Source organism: Pleurodeles waltl, chromosome 1_2 (genome assembly GCF_031143425.1).
Source record: "Pleurodeles waltl isolate 20211129_DDA chromosome 1_2, aPleWal1.hap1.20221129, whole genome shotgun sequence".
Taxonomy (NCBI): Eukaryota; Metazoa; Chordata; class Amphibia; order Caudata; family Salamandridae; genus Pleurodeles; species Pleurodeles waltl.
Window position 1 is genome coordinate 906,248,234 of NC_090437.1, and position 23,093 is coordinate 906,271,326.

The window sequence follows — 23,093 nt, forward strand, 5'->3', positions numbered from 1 at the left end:
CCACAGCACATATGCACGTACAATGTACACTTCTGACCTTCCATCCAAAAACTGTGCAAGCTGCCTTGGCACAGGTCAGATCCTTAACCTACGTTACCTGGAACAATCCATGTCCACTTCCTATGTCAGAACAGCATCAGATACCTGCCAATGTCACAACTCTGAAAAGTCCATATGAGGATGTCATGGCGAAGGTACCTGTACAAAGAGAAAAGAAGGAGTATAGGCTTTAAAATATTCTTAATACACAAATCATATGGCAAACCTTTGGAAAGGAAATCACATTGCAATGAGACTGACATAAACAAAGTAGCTACATCAAGGTGGGGATATGTCAAAGGCTTACCCTTCAAGTGCCATTTGGCTGAATAATGCGGAATATTAGCTCCACAGTTGTCAGAAAACACCCTACTCCCCACATTCTAACACCACAGTTCTTCGAACAGTCACAGTCATTACAACACATGACATACTCAAGAAATGTAGCTGTTGATGAGATCTTCCCACAAGACAGCTTCTTCCTCTTCACCACTGTCATCCTCATTTGGCATTTCATGAGTCTCGCCCACTGGCACTGCTGGCTCCGCCTTCTAAGGGCAATGTTGTTAAGCATGCAGCATGCCACAGTGATCTGACACTTTTCTGAGTGAGTAGAGGAGGGCTCCACCTGTCCGGTCCAGACACTTAAATATGACCTTCAGGGGCCCAAAAGCCTGCTCCACTATGCGCCGTTTCCATCCATGGGCCTCACAGAAGCAGACTTCCCCTGGCATAGTTGGATTTGTTATTGGCGTGAAAAACCAAGGATGGTTTGGATGTGCAGAGTCTCCTGCTAAAGGGATGGGACATATGTGCAACAATGTGTCCCTCTTTCCAGGACTGTAGCACCAGACATTGCACATGCACAAACAGAACAGATGTGACTTACCAACCAGCCAGGCCCTTTCTGGGTACAGGTTTGACATCAGCTAGTGCATACTGCTGTTCGACACTATGAAGGACTCATAGGCTGAACCCGGATAATGTGCACACACATGCGAGATGTACAGACCCGCCAAACATACAACTTAAACATTGATGGAATGGAAGTTCTTTCTGTTGCGGCATACTTGTTTATTGACATGGGTTGGAATCAAGCCAAATTGTGTGCCATCAATGGCCCCCACCACATGTGAGAAGTATGCAAAACCATAAAAGTCAGCCTTCACATGGGCTAAATCCTGATGTTGGGAAAACTGAATATAGCTATCCAGGTGTTTCAACACTGCTGAGAGGACATCCTTCAACACCAGACTGAAGATAGGTTGGGACATGTCAGCTGACAGGGCTACTGTATGTTGAAAGGTCCCTGTGGCTAGGAAGTGCAATACTGACATGACTTGTACAATGGGTGACATGCTGGTTAGATAACTAATAGCTGCCTTCAAATCTGGCTCCAACTGACAACATAAGTCCACTACTGTTTGCCGACTCAGAAGGTAAAGTTAGATTATGTGGGATTCTTCCATGGTCTGGCAGTGGACTGTAAACAGGTGGTTGTCATGTCTCCCTGGGTACCTATGTATGACAAGAAATTAGTTCTAAGATTAGTCATTATGTCCCCAGCTACACACATGATGCATGTCAATGACGCCATGTGACAAGTAGTTTTATAAGAGATAGACATGGCAACCAGTACACATCACAGCTGCCAATAACACAAGGGTCACATGTGACCCCCAAGGTTTTCCACACATGTGTCCACACCATGTGTCTGGACCACACTCTGATATGTGCATAATTGCCCCTCAAAATGTAAAAAAATGTTACTGGATATCCTGAGGGCAAAACTGACCATCAGCGGTGGTGGACTGTGGTCCACTGTTGAATGCCATCTGTGTCGTGCAACATACTACAATGGTATGTGAGTAGTAGGACCTACACAACAAGACAGGATAAGCATTTTTGTGGGCACAAAACAATATTTTCAGAGGTGTGACACAGTCTGAGAAGCCCAATACTGCTTTTCAGCCCTTTAAAATAGTGGCCGACTTACTGACTTACTCTAGTGGGCATTCCTGAGTGCTCCTGATGACCCTATTCCTATTGTGCAGGTATAGTTACCATAATGTTCCTGTCAATTTATCTCTCTGTATATTATGTATGCCATTGTCCTTCCATTGTGCTGTGATGTGTATGACATATGTGTCTATTGTAGGGCTCCTTTCTGGGGGTGGTGTTTGTGTTCTATGACACATTCATACATATGTGTGTTGTATGTAACAACAGTCCATAGCCTGTGTGGAATAGAAGTATGTGAGCTGTATTTGTATATATGATGTTGGTGTGTTGTGGGTGTTTTGTGAGACAATGTTGTGTAGCCTTCACTATCCCTGCGCTTAAGATAAGTGGACATGTGTATTTGTGTAGTGTTGCTGTGTGGTGTGAGTGACCAGCCCAAAGGGGGTGTATTCTGACTGTGGGTGTGTCTGATTTGGGCTGTGTACAGGATGAGATGTACACTTGGTGCCCGTAGCCTGACCCCCATATGATGTGGCTGTGTGAAACAGGTAGCTGTGTGTACTCATGGTCAGTTGCGCCCATGGCAGTGTGGATTTTCGTCTCCTTCTATGATCATCAGCAGTGGCAGGATGTGATGGTCTCCATGGTGACAGAAAACGTGTGAGGCTGCCTGCAGGTGAGTGCCTCCCTTTATAGGGTCTCTTTCCGCCATGGTCACATTTGCGGAGTGCAACCTTGTATGTGTCCGGCGGAAACATTGTCTCCGTGAGCCTATTTGTGCTGCCTCTTGGCTGTGGCAGTCTGTGCTGCCTGGCAGTGCCCATGGAACTGAGGCCTTCTTTGCCTCATAGGCCTGCTTGACTCTTAATAGGGTTGTCTGACTGCGAAGCCCATGGCAGTCAGACTTGGAATGAGGCCCGAAATGCCTGTTAGACAACTGTAGTGCAATGGACCCCTAGGAGGTGACACCAAGCAGTATCAGCAGACGTAAATGGACATGAAAAGAATTTTGTGCAAGGAGATAACATTTTAGTAGAGCAACCTCCTACAATTACCCTCATTCTTTCGTAAGAAAAAAGTAATTTGAAGATCAGAGCAGGGACAACCAAAATGCAGTCATATTGTTTCATCACTTTTCTGCATTTATTTCTATTCATTTTGTTTTTACCCTATTTATTTTTAAGCCATTTAGAAGAGCTGAACTAACTCCATAAAGAAGCCACAAACCAGGATATTGCTTAACAAGCAGTACATCAATGACAAAAAGTCTTCAAATGTAAAGCTAGATTAAGATGGAAATTGAAAGCTAGCTAATTTCTCAGAGTCTGCTTGCAAATTGAAAAACAATTTCAGGTTTGTATCATTTCTTGCTTTTTGGCATAAGCATGTATTTGAAGAAATGAAAGGAGAAGCCTATGGGAAGTTATGAATGTGTGTCTGCCTTTTAGGGTAGCTCACATGCACATTTGATTTTAGTTCAGCTTGCGGCTGTCTCTAAGTTTTTAACGTTTCTGAAAGCAACAGGGATTTTTCACCTTCCCAACCCCTGTATCTCCATCTCCAGACTCAGATGCTGGCAACTGTATGGAGCAGCACATAACTGATTGGAGCCTAGCCTAATATATAAGCTAATATCAACTGTCAAACCAAAAGGTGGCATGCAACCTGCATCCACCCATGACTGTGAGATTAGGTGAGGTCAGCAAATTCAGCAATTAGTTTTTAGAGAATTGACTTGGATTGTGGGATTCTTGTTGGGGATGGTTTCTGAAAAGTGTGATAAGCCATTGCTGTTTAGAATTCCGTGAGAGGCTGGCTCTGGTTCCTCCATTGTCCCTTCATTGTTATTAGCCTCAGAATGGCAGGTAGCAGATGCTATTCCTGCTAGGTCTTTTTAGCATTCTTTCACCTTAACTTGCATCAATGTGCAGTGCATCTTGAATATGTCGATTGCAATGGCCTCAAAATGGAGTTCTTAGTTTCAGATAGTCACCAGTAGCTTTAGAGTTTTAAAATGTGTTTCATTTGTTCAATCTGCAATCATTATGTGGTTTCCATTCAAGCCAAATCTAATTGATTCAAATTGTTCTGGTCTCTTCAGGATCTCAAGCAAGATGGGCTTCTTTGGGAAAGAAGTAGCTTTGACTCCTGGGACCTCCTTTACTAGAAAGTGCACAGTGCAGCGATGACCGCAATTTGGCAATGCCACACTGCGTCACTTCAGAAGCACAGGGATGCGCTGTATTTAAGAATATGGCGCACACCTGTGTTTTTCCTAGCAGTGGCGCTAAATGTAGCTGCCTAGCACCAATGCAGTCACCTTTGCACCTTAGTGCAAAGGTGCCTGCATTGCAGGGAATGATTGTTTATGTACAGGAAGGTGTCTCTTCTTGCACATAAACAATCAGTAATGGTGATTTTTTACTTCTATCGGTGCTGCAGAAAGCAGGTGTGCTAGGGTTGAAGAGATGGAGAGGGATTCAATACTAGAGAGAAATACATTTGCGATACCCCCTTGTGCCAAGTCTCCCCATTAACGTCTTGGCCTCTATGGGACTGAATTTAGGTATGTGGCATCCTTAGAAATGTCGTTCATTGCGTGTCTCAGCTATAAGAATTTGCGAAATTGCATCTTGGCCATTGCTTATGTTTGCTACGGTTTTTGAAAGGACATTATATAGGAACCCTTCCAGATATCACCCACCAATTTGAGGCCTATAGCATCCCAGTGTGAGAATACATCTAGCACTGCTAATTCATGCAGCCATGTGCCACGCCAAAGGGGGGGTGTTGGGTGATTTGGCCCCACCATCCCATATGCCTTTGGGCTGAAAACCACCCACTGGGGACCTGGCCTGTCACCTCTGGAATGGTCTTCGGGATGAGGCTGCCATACAGCATATCCATGATGCGTGGGAACTCCATCAGTGAGAGCACCAGATGATACCCCGGATTGTCCCGATCCCCTGTAAGCCAGTCATTGATGGTTAGTATTTGCATGGGCAAGTGGTTGAAGTATAGGTTGGAAAAGCCTAGACCACCCTCATTTGCACCATGTTGACATGTGTCCCAGAAAAGGCGTTGTCTGCCAATATGCCAGACGAATGCACAGGCTACTTCATCCATCTCTCGGAACCACTAATGTGGAAGCTGAATGGGGAGAGATTGGAGGATATAAAGGAAGCGAGAAAGGATTAACATCTTATAGAGTGCTGTACACCCCATGATGTTCAGGGGCAGGACTTGCAACTTCCCAAGGTTAGCCCTCACCTTACAACTAAAAGGGGTGATAATCAGTGCCCAGGCCAGGGACGTATCTAATGCCACTCTGATGCCTTCGTAGATGAAGCTAAGACGACGGATGGAAATGTTGGATTGCCAGTCTACAGTGTCACAGGAGCACATGGGAGGGACCAGGAGAGATTTTTTGTGGTCCACCCAGAGGCTTCCTTGAAGACCTGCAGCAGGTAAAGGCATTTAGGTCATCTCACCCCTGGATGAGATAAATAGAGGAGCACATTGTCAGCATATATGGCAGTGTGATCTTCTTCCCCCCTGCCTACTGCCACCCGGTAAGAAAAGCATCTCAACGGCTTAAGTGTGCCAAAGGTTCTAAGTCAAGGGCAAACAGGAGTGGGGCTAGAGGACAGTACTGTCTTGTACCTCTACTGATAGGAAGGCCTCCCGCTAACAAGATCATGAGCTGTCGACTCTTGGTATAGAAGTTGTACCATATGACAGAAAGCGCACCCCAGACCTGCTTTTTAAAGCACAAGGTCGAGGTACCCCTAGTCCACTGTGTCAAATGCCTTTTCGATGTCTATTAATGGTAAGGCCAGTGGAGACTGGAGTGCATGCCGGTGTGCAAAAGTGACATGTAACCTTCGCAGACAGTGTCTAGTGCTAAGGATAGGCAATTGGTCGGGACTGGTCAGGTTATGCAAGGCTGTCCTCAGGTGGGATGCCAAAACAGTAGCGTATATTTCAACTTCCCCTTGATTAGTGAGATAGGTCTGTAGGCTGCATAGGATACAGAGCGTGGCTGAAATTTTGGGAGCACTACTATTGTGGCCTGGCCCAGATCATAAGCAAGGGTACTCAGAGTAGTATTCAATAGGTTAGCTGTCAGGCCGGGGGTCTTGCCCAACTTCAGGACCATAATGGCCTCTCCAATCTCTTCTAGCGTTATGGGTTCATCTAGAGTCAGGCCAACAGAGGCTGGGAGGCGAGGCATGGGTATCTCGTTCAGGAGTTGTACCTCCTGGTCAATGGGATGGTCTAGGCACAGCTGTGTACAGGGTGGCATAGTATCATGCAAAGTTAGAGGTGGCTATGCCATGGGGGTGTATGAAGTGTCCTGTCTGTGTCCACCACTTTGGGAGTCATCCTTCCTGCCAACGGTCTGCTAGCAAGCCAGTGTAGGTTTTTGCTATTCTTATCGCCCCAGCCAGAAACACTTGCCTGAGGGGCATACAAAATGGATTTCAGTTCTTTGAGGGAGTGGGTCCCAATTTCATCCCTCACCAGCTCCAGGGCACAGTCCCAAACCTCCCCAGTCCCCTCATCCAGTTTCGCTCCAGCATCAGCACCTGAGCCTCAAGTCGTGCTATGTCCGTCTGCCTCCTCTTTTCTTGCTGTTGCAGGAGAGCCTTGGCATAACCACAGATAGATGTCTTGCCAGCTGCCCATCACGTTACAACTGGACAGTGCCATGGTATCCTGGAAACAGTGTTCAATCTCCCTATGGAGGCCAGTGGAATAGGTGGCATCCTGTAAGAGCCACACGTTGAGGTGCCACGTAGTCCTCCAAATGGGGTCAGAGGAACCAACAGTCAGGAGTATCGGGGCATGGTCAGAAATGCCTTGGGCAAGTATCTGTGCTTGGGTAACTAAGGGAAGATCAGTAGCTGACATGAGGATCATGTCAATACAAGCATATGTGATGTTGAGCAACAGGGGTATGCATGCACTCTTGAGAGCGAGAGTGCCGGTCTGCCACACATCGCATAGGCCAAGACTCGATACCCATTTATTGAGAAGCGTTGATCGACTGCGTAGGACCTGCAACTGGTGGCCCGTGACATCCAAAACCGGGTTGAGGACCGCATTTATATCATCTCCAATAATGGTAGAGCCCAAGGGCATCTGAGTTATTGTGTCTGTGAATGTGATAAAGAACGACTCAAGTTCCGTGGGGGGGGCATATACACTGAGTAAGTTGATAAGGTGGCCGTTTACCATGCCAGTCAAGGCAATAAATCTCCCATAGGGATCAGACCATGTCCGGTGCACCACCATAGAGTAGCTGCTGTGTAGAAGGATCACGACTTCCCTGGCTCCACGTGCGAAGCCTGCATGGTACACTTGGTCAGATCTATATCGGGTAAGGAACGGGCAGGAAACACCCATTAAATGTGTTTCTTGAAGGAATAGAATAGAGGAGCGAAGTCACTGCAAATGGCGCAGGACAACCACATGTTTGATTTTATCGAGGAGGCCATTGACATTCTACAACACTATGGTGTAGGGGCCATGAGGTGTGGGAGAGGGGATATCTGTCCGGGGAGGATCACATGTTAGATAGCGCCTGAGACCCACTGGATGGACCTGCCATCTGAGTTTGTGTGTAGGTCCCAGCTATGAGAGACATCCTAACTCTGCGTGACATCAAAGTGTAAAACAAAGGTAATTCAAAAATACTAATGAATATTGATTAACACCCCCAAAACACCTACCCATACTTCCTGACCCAACTGAAGAAGCATCTGTCACCCTAAGATGAGTCCCCAGCAATAAGTCAAAAAAGGAGAGGAAAAAGACGGTTTGGAGCAGTGGACGGCTCCAGAAAAGGATCTCATAGCTGCTGTGCTGATTAGATTATCCAGGCACCACGTTGACCTATAGTGACCAGTTAGATTGGTGGTGTTTGACTCAGTCTCTCTCCCTCAGGTAGGGGCATCTGAACTCAATGGAATGGATTGCAGGTGCAGTCCTCACACTGAGAAATCAGCGGGCTGGGAGAACCAGAGCAGAGGGCCTTGAAGCATGTCAGGTCCATTGGCACCCACAGCAAGTTTGGGTGCGGGAGCACCTAGGCCGAGCACCCCTCCTCACAGAGGCTCAAAGAGCATGGGACATGGCCCGGCAGGAGGAAGCGGGTGCATCAGGGTACAACTAGAGTCGCCACACCTCCATCACCCATTCCCAGGCAGACTCTGGGTGTCAAAGAAATGGGCCTTACAGGCATGCAGGACCTTAACGCGGGCTAAAAAAAGGAGCATATATTGTAGGTGTAATGCTCTGAGTTTCTGTTTAACTTGTTCAAGGGAGCATCTCCTGGCCTGAACCTCCAGGGAGTAGCCTGGAAGGATGAGGATCTTTGAATTTTGCAATTGTACTCCATCTTGCAAGTGAGCCTTCCTCAGAATGCAATTGTGATCCCGGACGTTCAGAGCATAATTTCTTAAATCCTGCTCAGGGCAGGCGTTAAAGGTGATGCTGTGCTGTTGTCTATAGGGCTCCCTGAACATTAATGGGCTAGCGTCAAAATGTTGACACTAATCCAACAATGGAACAGATTCAGAATTTCTGACACTCTTGTGAATACTTTGTGCCATGGGGCACTGTATTGTAAATACAGCACTCCCATGTTGTTGTTAAGGGGCACAGGGTGATGCAAGAAAACTGCCACATTGATCATAATGGGCCAGTCTCTTGTAAATGAGCCCCTTGATGTCTCTAATGAATAAGGAGCTCGTAAAGATGGTGGAAGCTTAAACAGAGGAGATTGTAAGACTACACAGGGTGCAGAAAAATGATTTTTTTCAATTTCATGTTTCCTAGTGACTGACTGTCAGAGAGCTGAATGACGTGCACGGCTTTGCCCTTAGGGGAATATTTACAAGCCCCTTCAGCCACCAGTGCATCACTTTTTCCCATATAAAAAGTGATGCACTGGCAGTAAAAGAGGCCTGTAAATAAGCCCCTTACAAAGTAAGGCTCTTATTTACAAATGTTATTTCGGAGGCAAGAGTTGCAGCGGCTGCTGCCAGGAAGGGGGTGGGGGAGGGGGAGGCAGCATGCAGAGCAGAATGGGATGCAGGGTACAGTAAAAAAATAATAATATTAAACTTACCTGCCCCTTCCTGATCCACTGCTCCCGCTCCAGCTGCCTCCATCTTCTTCCCTCCCAAACAATCCTGGCACTTCTCTCATGCTGTTACACAGCATGAAAGAAGGGCACGGTTAGCCTAAGCAGGCATAAATGCCGCTCAGGGAGGGAGTGGGGCACTGTGCTTGGTCTCCACCCAGCTGTAAAATACAGCTGGGTGGAGAGTTTCTAACTACTCACGTCAGCTTGACCAGCCTCAAACGGTCGGACAAACTAACAAAAGCACTTAGAAGCACTCCTCTTCTCCTCCACTTGTTGACGTGGAGGAGGCTGGCTCCGCCTCGCCCTACCAAAGTGGAAAAATAAAGGGATAATTAAATACTTTTATTATCCCTTTATTTTTCTGCTTTCAGCAGCAGGGCAAGGCTCCTCCATCATAGCGGAGGGGTGGCCCCTGCTTGGTTGTGGATAGCACATTTGTTAACATCTCAACTTGGGTTACAGCTGTCTCCAAAAATCGAAATTTAGGAGGATGAACTAAAACCAGCAACAAAATCGTTTTAAGTCAATGCAAATATAGACAGCAATGAACCATAGGAGGTCCTCCATTAACACTCCTAAACTTACCAGCAAGGAAGCATGAGAGGGGCCCAAGAGTGGTTTAGCAGTAGAACCTTAAATGGCTTTAAAAACTGTGTTTACCATTAAGGTGATTAATGACTGCACTGCCATTGGATTCAGAAAAGGCAACCTACAGTAACATCTTTATAATAATATGAATTGAGAAGGACCGCAAGCTCTTAGGTGAACCCATTATAGGACTCCTGTCCTAATAATGGTTCTAGAAGTCAAAATCAGGACAGCCCTGCGCATTTTGCTTTTTTACTTTACATACTCCTTTGTTCAATGATCCTCTGACTTATGCCACCTTAATCCATCCCCATGCTTCTATTTTGGGCCACTTTAATTTATGATATAAAGCGTGAGAATAATGAAAAAGAGGAAATTAGAATTGTTCTCGTTTTCATTACTCTGGCGCCATGATAATAATAATTTAACTGGACCGATATTTATGATTTAGCCTGCGGACCTCAAACAAAAGATGAACTGCTCTTCCTGACGCTTTAATTGTTTAAATACCAGAGCCAATCATGTCAGCTATTTTCTTAAATGTGAATTGGCTAGTTTTCATATTTTGTCCTAAATCGTTGCTTTGTATATGATTTGCTCGATTTTTTTTTCCGGGAACACATGGCTCGTGAAGGCATCTTTGATATAACTTGAATTATTCGCACCAAAGAAGCTTATTTTGGCCATCTCTCCACGCTCTATCATGTTCTCAACTTGTTTTCCTATCGGTATGTTTCCTAAGATGTATATTTATTTTTTTGCAGACAGTTGACTGTATTAATAATAAAATAAATGACAATTTATAAACGGAATATTAGAACCTATCGTTCCTGTTCAAGTACTGACTCGTTTGTTTTGTTAAGATATATTTTTTTTAAGTATGTAGTGTTATTAATGAAATCAATAACACATCAATTGAGCATTATTGTTATTTTGGTACTTGACAATTGAATCTTACGATATGACATGTTCGTGAAGACAGTCATCTATACTGTTGCTTATTATGGTTTAATCCCAAACTAGTTGGTCATTGTATCCGATGCCAAATGATTAATATTCATTTTCTGCTGTGCAACAACATTTTTTTTATTTTGAAATACCTAACTTTCAATGCAACAATGTCAAGATACAATTTAGCGTCTAATCTCATACTGTGCATGTTAAATATTTGCAGGTTTGCAGCCTTGTGCTGCGATAATGTCAGATTGAGTAAAGTGTTGTACAAATGCCTGTTTAAATACTTTCCAAGACAGATCATTACAGTAACACTGAAAAGTCGAGGTAAATTTTACAAATGTTATAATTAACCTTTAGGTAATATGCATCGATCCGATATACTTAGGATTTGACTGCTAATAAGCAGTATTCTGGAATACCTGCATCTAAGATCGTACGGTATGGTATTGTTATTTATAAAGACCTTTCAATACAGATTGCAAGCACTCCCGTTGCGTTGTTTGCATCAGGCTCTTGGGTGCCGTTTGTGCTGCATGGTTGAAAAAGTGTGTTGTTTATGGTTTGACATATATGAGACATGCTGGGTAAGGTGTGTGAGGTATAAGGTTGTGGAGGGCACATGATGTGTCACTATTGATGCACATTATTATAGATGCATGAAGATACTTACACTACTTCGGTAGGAAGAATCGTAGGTAGAAACGAGTGCTTAATTTGAGTCGGTGTTTTCTGGTACGAGGCACCGGCACTTATTTTTGAGGGCCGGCACTTATTGTTCTGCCTCAACAATTTACTACGAGCGATAAACATATAAGGGAAAGACGGAGGAAAAGAAAAACGAAAAAGCGTCAAAAAGGGAGAATGTAGAAAGCTGCAAGAGTAATACGAAGGGGCAGGGAGTGTATGTAAACGTATTAGAGAACCCTGAGATGGCTTCAGGGTTGCTGCCTCACTATCCCACGCTCGCACATTTAATTGCAGCAGCTGCGGGTTTCAGAGGAGAGAACTTTGGGCACTGACACGTTCATTTACAAATGAAGCACTGGTAGAACCCGTAGGTAAAGTGCATCAGTGAAGGTCGCCCAGTACACGAACAAACCCACAATATTGAAGCATTTTAAGACTATTATATGGAATCTACTCAGCAGTGACAGATTAGCAACTCATTGAATGCACTAAGGCATTGTTAAAACTCAAGAATGATGAGAAATCTACCGAGGATTGCCAGAGGAGAAAAGTATTGTTGACACTCGTAAACCGCCAAGGAGTATTACAGGTACTTACCGTACAGGAAAACAACATAATCGAGGCACTGTTGAATGTCGAAGAGTCATTATGAAGTGTTTTAACCAGCATCGAGAGAGAAGCAAACCATAGAGGGTCCCGTTAATTCACTAAATATTTTCATGTATTACTTACCGAGAACCAAAAGAGAAGCAAGCCATTGAGGACAGTGTAATTCCACCAGGGAGCATTATATTGTACTTTACCTAAGCTTGACTACAGAGCAGTCTATTGGATGCACTTTCAAACAACTGCGTTTGAGTATATGTGATCTCTCCAGGACCAAAAAAGGAGTAAACATTTGGAGGAACTGTTAATCCAACCAGAAGTATTACGTGTACCTTCTGAGGATTAACGTATGACTAAACCATTGGAGCAGCTTTTAAATTACAAAGGTGGAATATGTAGTGCTTACTTAGAGTCATCAATGAAGTAACGTTTTGGAGGCACTGTCAAACCATCAGGGCATGTTATATGGTGCTAAACCTTCCTCCTTTCAGTTGCAAGGCTGGGCTGGAAGCCCTAGAGAATAGATTATATTACAGGCGGATGAAGTTCTTGTTACTTTTCTCACCAATTGGGCTCCCTCATGTCTGTGCTGATGGAAAGATGTCACAAGTTCAAAGCCAACTAGCCTGCAAAGATAAGAAAACACAGCTGGTGCTTGCAATACATGGTAATCAAAGTAACTGTGCACGAAATACAATGCTTGAAAATAAGAAACATACATTGAGACAGAACTAGTCACACCTATTGTCTTAAACAGGTATGGCAAATGAGTTCAGTGGTTGCCTTAAATAGATTTGATCGTTGTAGGATGGTTACCAGGTTGGTTGGTGGACGTTCTCTGTGCTTTATTGACCAAAATAAGGTGCAAATTATTTCTGCTAACTACTGATACGCATCAATAAATGAGACTAAAAGAAAGAATGTGAGACCAACCTCTGTGGATGGAGTACTTTCAATATGCAGTAGTAGACAAGTTGAAAAATGTAGGTCCCAAAAACACTCATTTGATAAATCTAATGTTGTGCTAGTGTTGCATTTACAACATTTTGTACTAGGAGCATGAACACACCTCCCTGTGTTACTGGCCATTGATGATAAGTGGTTTACGTGCATGTTGCAAAGATCTACATTTATCCAGCAGTTCTCACAGTGACAACTGGTGACATTTGGAAGTGGTTGGGAGTAAAAGTTAGGGATGACATTTATGTGGTGAGCGAAGTCTGGGGTCTGGGGTATCCTTCTTCCAGAACAAATTGATAAAAGATTGGGAAATGGTGCAATTTAAAGCACATTTGGTGAGAAAACAAGGTTTATAAAGCAGTGGGAACGTTCAGTCTTGAAATAGTAAACAGATTAAAAACTGTGCCATATCCTACTACATTAATATGTTCAGCAGTTACTGTAATGTGCACATTGTACAGCATAACATCAGGCCCTTTAAAGAGTGTGCTTGCCCAGTGTCTTACACTGCATGCCGCATCGACTTTGGAAAAAAATGCTCAAAACAGGCTTCAGCACACAGAGCTGCTGGCGCTGGCTGCAATCAGTCATTTAGAAAAGAGAAAAGAGTGGTAGTTCTTTAAAAGAGAACATGTAAAATACATTTCCCTGATTTCCATAGTGTACTACCGGGACAAATTTTGGTTTCTCTCTGAGATGTTATTGCATCTAAATATATAACACATCATGCCAAATTTATAACACCTAAATGCCAAATATACAACACCTAAAACATGCCAGTATTACTGGCTTTGTCAGCGGTTTTCATCTCTTTAATATAAACGACTAACGACGACTTGTTATAAATGGTTAACACAGGAAATGTTTCAATTCTGAAATTGGGAGACTGTGAATAAAACACTATTGAGGCCTGTGGAGGAAGCATTGGCCTTTAGTTATGTGCACTTTATGTTAGATATGTAGGCCCTTTTTCTCTGCACATATTCAACTTCGTTTTTTTCTTCTTCAGCACACTCATTTCATTTCCCCAAATGCACTTTCTTGCATCTCCCTCCCTTCATCACCAACAAGCAGACAATGCACTCACTCACTCACATTTAAACACTTTATTTTCTCTTACTTGTGCCTTGTAAATATTTAGACATCTGTATACCCCTTCTCACCTATTTACACAGAATTTCAACTGCAACTGGAATGCATGACCATTGTTATAAGTGCTCTGCAGAGAGGCTAACCCACTAACAGGCAAGTTGCTTTGCATTCAACCTCAGCGCTAGTGCTCTCAATCTAAGCCCCTCATGAACAACTAGCACGACTGAAAGAATGCACTTTACAAGAGAAATAGAGTGTATGAAAAAAGTGCAGAAACGCAACATGATGAAATAGCTTACACTCTTGGGAAATGAAAGATTAAATAAAACATGGAAGAAAGGAGGAACTAAATCGCTGACATGCACTACCTTAACGTTTTTAACATTTATTGTTCGAAAATCAGCTCATGTTTCTGGCATTAATGTAAAGGACATGAATATAGGGCCAGTTTTAACACCATACAGCATGTAAACTGTCTTTACCATAATCAAACAATTCTCCCTGTGCACTAGAATTGGGTACCTGGATCAACTTTGCAAGGGTACAAAATCCCTGCTCGTCTTTTGGATCAATTTTGCAGGGAAACAAGTACGACAGCTCCACTTCTAAAGGGGCCAGCGACTTGCTGACAGGGCCTGGGTGTCACATTGGGGAGCTTAGCATGACCAGGGGTCTCAGCACAATATACATAACAGAAGATTAGCACCATAGCACTTGCCGTTACAGAAGACAAGGCTCCAAATTACACATGCTTGCAACCAGTCAATACAGTGTGATGAATAGGAAAACGTGGGATCTATACCTGTGAATGACGGACTTCTGGCCTCATACAGGGATACAGACTTCAGGATCCGAAACCATGACGCTGCAGTAAGTTGAGTTACTGCCTGGCTTCCGTCTCCTGCTTCAGAGCTAGGCGGGTCAGGCAGCCTGGGGCAAACAGCCCAGACTTAAATGCATCACTTTGTTTAGCGATACAATTGTACTTCTAAATAGATCAATCTTTTTACTATTTTTGTGGTAAAAATGATGCAGACCACTGGTTGTGACCAGTGTACCACAGATACGTTGGCATACTTGTTAAGAAGATCTGCATGTACCACACATAGTGCACATTGGAGTCCCTGCAGGGCTTACTCACACTCTTTTTTGTGATCCATTAAACCAATCAGTGAATAACATCTGCAACTGACAACACCTGTAGATATAAAGGGAAGTTGTAATCCTGAATATTGACAACAAAAATATCAACCTAATAAAATATTGACTACCTGAATATTGTGAATTTAACACTTTTAAATAAAATAACAAAGATACTAATGCCAACATATGGTTCTCTAAAATATCTAAAGTTAACAAATATCTAATGCAAAAATATATATTACAATAATATTGAGTTCTAAGTTAAGATTAGAATTAACAAAAACAAAAAAGCCCATAATTTACTGTAAAAATACTGATGATATACTTAAAAATTATTTAAATTATTTAATTGCAATTCATTTAACATTTTCCATGATATATTTCATATAATTAAAATGCATTTTGTAATTATTCATTATAAAATGTTCATTCTAAAATGAAAACAATCAAAATATTGTATGTTTTATAATAAAATATTAATTTTATAGGAATAGATAAATTAGAAAATAAAATCATTTTTGGAACCATATGCATATCTAAAAATATCTTTAAATATCTTCACAAATAAATGTATTTTTCACATTTACCTCACATATTACATCACTCATGATGTTCTATAACATAATTGATAACATCAATACAACATCTGAAATTACATCGATAATGACAACACTGGTCATGGCGGGGGCACGATTTATAGTTTCTTCAGTTATATATATATTCACTGAAAATACAGTTAAAATGCAGTTATGGTTCCAAACTTAAACACTACTGATATTTTCAGTGACCTAACTATTACATGCGTTTCCTATCAGATGTTAAATGACATAATAAGTGAATTAATTGGTGACATCTGATATTTTGAATTGGAATATTTTATTTAAAATGCTGACAATACAACATTTATTATTACATCAAAGGCTTTTTTACTATTGCTACTCTGCTCATTGATGTTAATGTAGGTGCAATGTTGAATTATGACATGTGGATTCTTTTACTAATGTGCTGCCACCCTGGGAAAGCCAGTAGACCTGCCTTATTTATAATGATGCTCAATAATATTATGAAGTTGAACTTGGTATGTATGAGGAGTATTTTTTATTATAGGGTTTGGCATCCCCAAGTGGTACAACGTGATAAGGGAGCATCCACAAAAGTATTTCCAACAACATAATGAACATATTTGTTGGGATTTAATGCATAGCATTTAGTAGCGTGTATGTATGACAAAAGCATTTTACTTTTTAAAAGAAAAAGCACTGATTGGACAATGATATATTCAGTATTGTTGTTTATCAGTGTGCAGGGGTTACTATCCTATAAAACCTCCTTGATCCAGTACATCTATTGCTCTTCTTTGCTACCATGAGAAAGTCAATTGTTGCAATTGGGTACTTGGTTCCCAGTAAAAAGACAATTTCGGACTTGTTAGTTGTGAAGAATTCACATCCTTTGCAACAAACGCCACAATCCCTTACAGTAAGTAATCTATTTAGTAATGAGAAAATAAAAAACATATTTCAACTTAATTAACTTAAAAAATAAATAAATAAATATTTTAAAATCCAGCAAGCCAACAAACCAAAAATCACTACAATTACAAATTTCATTTTAAAAAGTTGTTAAAAATATTAAATTAAAAAATCATTAAAACACCATAATGAAGGAAATATTTGTAAAAAAATATAGAATAGTTAAAAAAGCAAAAAAGCAGTAATCAAATGAACATAATTACATAAAAGAGTGAAACGTGAAATTAAAAGATTTGATATTAATGAAATGGATATTTAAAAATTGCTAGAAAAAAAATTGTATACTTGATATATTCCAAATTTGGTCATGATGGTACAATAATATTATGACTGTGATATTCAGTACTATTGATATTCTGCCATAAATAATAAGGATCAATCCCTTAAAGGTTGATTCATAAAGGTGAGAATGCCAAGTTCTCAGGATTTAACATTGATGATACTTCTGAATTAGTTATAACCAATGAATTAACTAATGAATGGGCCACTCTTCAGACAATTGAGAGTGGATGTAGAGATGTTATTACTTTAACTGAGATGGGGTTTACCACTAATCGGTGTGTCACTAGTTCTTTGAAACCCACTAGCAAATTTAATCCTCAGGTACCTAGTGGTAATTTGATTGACACCTTTCACGAACTAGTAGTTGGTGATATTGATAAATTTCGGATTAACTCACGTTCTAACAAATGTATGGCTAATAATTTTACGGCTTGTGATTGGAGAGAGTTTAATTCCCTTACATTGAATTCCACCATTGTTATTAAACCTTCTGATAAAGGTGGAAATATTGTCATCATTGATGTATACAATTATGTCAAAGAAGCCAACCGACAATTAACTGATGCAGATCATTATGACAAATTACACAGTAATCCCATAGCCCAATACCAGCCGATTTATTGGGAAATGTTAGATGGCTGGCTTGGTGAACAACTCATTGATGATGATAAATATCTATATTTAAAAATAGATTTTTCTAAAAATTCGTACATTTATTTTTTACCTAAGATACTAAAGAACAAAGGTAATCCTCCTGGTAGACCTATTGTCAGCATGAACCAATCATTGTTGGAAAACACCTCCAGATATTTGGATCTGTTCTTATGTCCGTATGTCACTGAACTATCTTCCTATTTATGTGACACTAATGATTTTCTATCCAAAATACATAATATTCCATGGCATGAAAATGACATATTGGTTACTATGGATGTAACTTCCCTGTATACATCGATTAAACATCATTATGGATGGAAGCCTGCAGATACCTTTTAGGGACTAGGGCCATTGAGTTCCTTCAACACACCAATATGTTCATGTCTATGCTAGAGCTCTGTCTCACACATAATGTCTTTCTTTTCAACGATGAATATTATCTTCAGAAACATGGTACAGATATGGGGGCATCTTTTGCTCCCACATATGCCAATCTCTAAATGGGATGGTGGGAGAAAGAAGTAGCTTGGTCTGAGGCCCACAATATCTATACAGACAAAGTAGTATTATGGGTGCGATATATTGATGATCTTCTTCTCATATGGGATGGTCATGAACAGTCCCTGTTGGAATACATTGGTGTAGTAAATTATAAAGAGCTAAATATCCATCTTGAATTATCATACAGCAGACATACCATTGAATTTTTGGATGTCAAGTTGGAAGTCAATAAAGATAAGTTGGAGACCACAGTATACCGTAAACCAACTGCATGTAACTCCATATTGCATGGTAATAGCGGGCACCCTAAGGCATTAAAATAGAGCATACCATATAGCCAATTCCTGCGGGCTCGTAGGATATGTTCAGATGATGAAGGGTTTGAGGCTGAAATCACAACAATGATTGAAAGATTTGTGAAGAGAGGATATCCACTTAAAATTCTAATTGATGCACATAACAGAGTTAGGAGCAAAACTAGAGAAGAATTACTTTTTAAAAATCTTGCCAGTGAAGAAAATTCGAACATCAACAGATCTCCCCCACGATTATTCCTAGAATTCAATCAACAGCATGTGGCACTCCAAAAATTATAAGATGTAATTGCCATGTTCTGCAATGAGATCCACACATTAAGGACCTTATTGGTCAATATCCCCAAATTACATATCGGAACTCACATTCATTAAGTGATTACTTGACCAGGAGTCTCTTCTCCATGAAGGACAACACATCTTGGCTAACGAAAAGAAGCTTAGGCTTCTGGAAGTGTGGTCATTGCAAAGCATGCAAATACGCCTCTAATACACAGAACTATAGAACATTTGATGGAAAAGATTGTGAAATTACTGATCGAATAACCTGTGAAACCTGTGAAACGGATCATGTTGTCTATGTTTTTGAATGTGGCTGCCAGAAGAAATATATAGGCAGCCCATTCATAAACTGAAGATCAGATTCCTACAACATTTTAGAGCATTTTAGATAAAAAATCAGGATAGATCAAATCCTCTAGCGAAACATTTTTGGGACATACACGCAGGAGATTGCAGTACTGACATTCTATGGAATCAGACCTGTTAAACTGAGTCCTAGGGCAGGTGACAGAACATTAGAACTAAGTCGGGTTGAATTCAGAATGATATTATTACTTGGTTCAGGGTACCCGTGGGAACATAATTTAGATGCAGAATTGTATATTCATTTATGAACCTCCCCTTGATGTAGTTGAAATGAGTTTATTCTATAGCTGTCTATAGTTCCCTCTGCTCTCTAGCCATTGAGATAAATGATTAGAATGAATTTGCATAGTGTTACTGTCATTTAGAGACGATGTATCTCATTGAGTATTTCTCAATAACATGTGGAATTGTGTATATATTAAGATGTTGGAAAACTTGAATTTATATATGTATCTTTGTTTTTACAGTCCTTTTTCTCACATTTTTAATTCTTAGAATTCTAGTTTGGTTAGCACTTTTGCACTAGACACTTTAGATAATATGGCCATCATTTGATACTTGATATTGCAATAATTATTTACATATTTTATCAACATGTATGTCCAAAATGCCTGTAATATGGTGATCTATTGATTACTATTTTATATCTTGAGCGACTGTTTTTTTGATGTATTGCTGCTATTTAATATCGTGCTTTTATAACAATTTTGTGGATGACTGATGCACTAAGCACTTCAGCGATCCGATTATTTGTGATAAGACTAATGTTTTTAGGCTTGAAATTATTTATATCATCAATTATGTACATATTAATCCATGTGGTTTGACCTAAATATTACTCAATATGTAGTATTATGCTAAAGAATGACTGATAAGTGGCTATAGTGCGTTTTTGTTTAAACACACGTCGTCTCTGTTACAGTCCTGCCATCTATTAGTATTGATTGTAGGTTGTGTTTGTAACAACGTACATGTTTCAAGATGGCCGTCACAGAATTTTTCACTAGTGTGTCACTGCAACAAATGAAGGACAATGATTATATATATAAAGTGTTAAAGATGGCTGTCAATGTCCAGTAGAAGGTGGTAGCCAAAACATGTAGACATTTCTGTGGAGACAGCGTTGTTTTGATTTTAATCCACAATAAAGCGGATGAATTATTATTGAAGAAATTGGCTTTTCTCAGCGTCCTTTGGAGTCTTATTCGACTTGATGCGTATCCTCTCGTCTCTTGTGGATTACATATATATATATATATATATATATATATATATGTATTTAAAATTTGGAGCAAAGATCCCCCTTTTTTTAATCACCCTTACCACCCTATGCCCCTATCCACCGAAACCCTAAAATATCCTTATCAGTCCTTATTCTTGCCCACCCTTAAACCCTAAAGTACCTTTACCATCCTAAGTTGTTACCCACTACTAAACCTTTAAAAGGGCCTTACCATCCAAAGCCCTTACCCACCTCTAAACCTTAAAAACACCCTTACTACCCAATTCCCTTACCCAACAATAAACCCTAAAATCACTCCTGCCACCCAATACCCATACCGACCCCCTAAACCCTAAAAACACCTTTACCACCCAACACCTCTACCCATCCCAAGCCTTACAAATACCCTTACCACCCAATACCTATATCCACCCCTCCTAAAACACTCTTACCACGCTAGGTTAGGGTAGCACTGCTCGGTACCGGTTCAAGTCCTTTCTGGAACTCAGAGGCCAATCGGTCTGGCTTGTTCCTTGGCCTGCTCTGAAATCCCTACACTGGTTGACAGATTTTTTTCAAGTCCCTTGTTTTGGTCCACTGGGTGGTGTTTCTTGCCAGTTCAGGATATATAGCAAGGATATTTGAGCTTAACCTCTCCTTCAGAGTGCTGTGTTCACGGTCCACCATGCTACTGGTCGTTCTGCACAATATGTGAAGAAGGAAGGGTGGTAGGCCTTTTTCTTCTCTTGCTGCCAAAGCTTGGAACTGAATTAGATTCCTCTCAAGGCCGTCTTCAAAAGGAAATTAAAAACTTGCCTGCATTTCCTCTGGCTATAGGGCTTTATGTTTATGTTTATATTCACTAAAAAAAACTAAACTCACTTAAAAAACAAAAGGTTACAGGGACGTTAAAAGTTAGGCTCACATTTTAAATGTACAAAACCATAGAAATTCACCAATTATATTTAGAGTTACATCAAGTAACTATAACTCATGCCCTAAGGTTGTGCTATGGTTTTGTACATTTAAAATGTGAACCTAACTATAACGTCCCCGTAACCTTTGGGTTTTTTAAGTGAATTTCAGTTTTTCAAAATTCTATTTCCTAACTATAACGTCCCTCTAACCTTTGTTTTTTTCAGTGAAATTCTGTGTTTTTTTTTTACGTACAGTAATTATCATGACTATAAGTTAATGCAACCACCACTGTGCAGGGCCTTTGGCTGTGCATGGCAGCGGTTGGGAACAGAACTTGGTCCATGGCCAGGCCATCAGACCAACCCCCTCTCAGCACCCAACCTTGCACCGTGCACAGCCTTCGCCGTGCACAGTAGGGGTTGCACACAAGGGCTGGACAGCAACCAGTCCCTGCCGCCAATCCCCCTAACCACCCAACCCCATGCTGTGCATGGCCCTTTGGCTGTGCATGGCAGAAGATGGCAGAAGCCTCTCTGGGTGTCCAAATAGGAGTGAGAGGATGTATGTGGGAAGGAGAGTAGCTGTGAAAGTGTGTCTGGGTGTGAGAGTGCATATATCAGTATTTAAGTGGGTGTGTCAGTATGTGGGTGGGTCTGTGAGTGGGTGTACGAGGATATCAGTGGGTCTGTGAGTGGGTATGTGTGAGTCTGAGTGGATCTGTGAGTGGGTGCATGACTGTCTGAGTGGGTCAGTTAGTTGGTGCATGAGGGTCTGACTGGGGGTGTGAGTGGGTGCACGAGGGTCTCAGTGGGTCTGTGAGTGGGTGCAGGAATATCTGAGTGGGTTTGTGAGTGGGTGCATAAGTGTCTTAGTTGGTGTGTGAGTGGGAGAAAGAGAGAGAAAGAGTGAGAGGGAGAGAGATAGAGACTTTTTTAGGCTTTGATGTATGATAAACTTAGAATGAGATATTTCTGCAAAATTTAAAAAGAAAAATGTATTTGTTATTTCAAAAAAATTAAATCACCTTTTATTTTACCTTTAAACATTTGTAGTTTAAACAAAAAAAAAAGACATAACCTAGTCACTCAGTGTGAAGGTTCATCACCTTCACACTGAGCTATTGTTTTTTTTTTTGGTCCATGTGTTTTTTTTACCCCTTGATTGACTATCTGGGGCTCAGGGGAGCCCTCAAGGGCTCCCCAGGTGATCCATACATTCTTTTTTATTTTCTAATATTTTTATTATGCAAAATGCCCTTTACAGGCTATCTGGAACCATGTGGGAAGCCCCAAAGCCTCCAACACGGTGCTATTGCTTTAACAGAAGCTCCGTGTTTGCTGAAGCAGACCTTCCATCTCTGTTCTCTGCACACATATCAAAGCTGCAGCTAAGACACAGAAAACAGCTATGTCCCGGGGTGGGCCCGCCAGACATAGCAGGAGCCTGCCCTGGGGGGTGGCCGTACCCAGGGCCATAATTGACTCTACGAGGGGGGCCACGCAGCCCCCTCCCCTATTGAAGGAGCCCTAGGGAGGTGGTGCTCCCCTGGACTTTGGGATCTGAAACTGACCCCCTTTACATTATTTAGTAATAACCCTGGGGAGGTGGTGATCCCTGGGGCTAGGGAAGGTGGGCTAGCACCCCTCACATCCAATTTCTAAAATGGCTTTGGGTAGAGGTCCCTGGGGCTGTAAGGGGGCCCAAGCACTCCTCCCATACCCAATTTGTTAAATGTGGAGTGGGGGCCACATGGTCCCCGCTCATATTACATTGTCGCCCTGGGGAGGTGGTGGTACTTAGGGCTGTGGGGGAGGCCATCAGCCCTCCCCCAT